Raw genomic sequence first — 1,033 nt, forward strand, 5'->3', positions numbered from 1 at the left:
TCACCAGAATAGTGCTCATTGTATCCGATAGGTAAGTTTTTATACCACACCCACCTTGCTGCTCTTCCCCCTTCTTGATTTCTCATGTCCTTTATGTTGTTTTGTGCCCCCGTGTACCCATTCTTTAGCTCCCACTTATTAGAGAGATCATACGGTGTTTGGTTTTCCATTCCTGAGATACTTCACTTAGGATAATGGTCTCCAGTTCTCTCCACGTTATTGCAAATGACATTATTTCATTCTTTTTTTATGGTTGAGTAGTGTATATATATGTACATACACATACCACATTTTCTTTATCCACTCATGAATTGAAGGGCACTTAGGTTGATTCCACATTTTTACAGTTGTGAACTGTGCTGCGATAAACATTCAAGTGCAGGTGTCTTTTTTTGTTGTTTTTTTCTTGCTGATTTATTTGAGTTCTTTGTAGATTATGGATATCACTCCTTTTTTTAAAGTATAAGTTTAGTGATAGCTGTTCTTGAGGGAATGATGACATTCTTAAATTATGTTTCTTATTTTAAAACTGTGAGTTCCACTGTTACTTACTGGTCTGTTATTCATTTATCTTGTTTGTGTTGAGAAAAGTGCTTTTAAAAGTGTGATCTCTGATCTTTAAATGGGGGAAAAATTAGTATCAGTTATGTCATCTGGAGAAAATCCTTTAAGCTTTGCATCTGACCAGAGTGTATTACCACTAGACACAGGGTTAATAGTTAAATTGGTGAGTTAGTGAATGGTTATTATGGGTAAGGTACCTTCCTGCCTGTTGAACTGGTTATTATGGCTAGCTATTGGACAAAAATACACCTTCATTCTGTGTAACTTTGTTCTGACTAACTCTTTTGGAGATAAAGAGACCGAAATATTCTAGCTAAGTAAGCAAAACTCTATTATACTACTAGTTCATCACCTTGGTAGAAATATTCTTAAACAGAATTTTTGGGTAGTAAAAGACTTGGATGCATTTTGCAATCTCTTTAAAAATCAAGAGTGTTGTAGGTTTAACAACCCTTCTTCTATCCAGAGG

This window comes from Propithecus coquereli, unplaced genomic scaffold, assembly GCF_000956105.1.
Source record: "Propithecus coquereli isolate 6110/MARCELLA unplaced genomic scaffold, Pcoq_1.0 Scaffold325, whole genome shotgun sequence".
Lineage (NCBI taxonomy): Eukaryota > Metazoa > Chordata > Mammalia > Primates > Indriidae > Propithecus > Propithecus coquereli.